Below are 552 nucleotides of genomic sequence, written 5' to 3'. Positions count from 1 at the left end.
AGCCCCCCCCCCCCTCCCCTCTCCCCGGGAGCGTGGTGGCCATGAGCTCCCCAAGAGCATCCCCACGTGACGGCCACGGGCAGTAGCGTACCTGCTCCCAGGCACCCCGGCCCTGCTCCCCGTGCGGCAGACCCAAGCGCCTCTGCAGGGGTGTTCCCCAGCTCAAACGCATCGTCCGCTTGCGCCTACTTACGTATAAAACTCTTCGGCGGGAGACCTGGAGAAGTTGGTCCAGGTCACGTTGCTCCTCCCGAAGTAGTTGGTGCAGTTGGGCGTGTTCCAGGGGTTGTCGCAGCTCGCCCAGGGCAGGGTGCCCGAGAAGGACGAGTAGAAGTAGTAGAGAGCCCAGGCGATGATGGTGTTGTAGTAGAAGGAGACGTACAGGCCAATGATGCAAATGGCAAAGCCGATGCCTGGGGAAAGAGCGGGGCTGTGGGGACCCACGCCGGCCCATCCCCCTCGCTGTCCCCCAGGACGGGGCTGTGGGGACCCACGCCGCCCGCACAGCCCCGCTCACCAACACCGCGTGGCCCCGAGTGCGTGGCGGTGGGC

The sequence above is a fragment of the Egretta garzetta genome, unplaced genomic scaffold, assembly GCF_000687185.1.
Source record: "Egretta garzetta isolate BGI_Z169 unplaced genomic scaffold, ASM68718v1 scaffold390, whole genome shotgun sequence".
Taxonomy (NCBI): Eukaryota; Metazoa; Chordata; class Aves; order Pelecaniformes; family Ardeidae; genus Egretta; species Egretta garzetta.
This window is presented reverse-complemented; position numbering follows the sequence as displayed.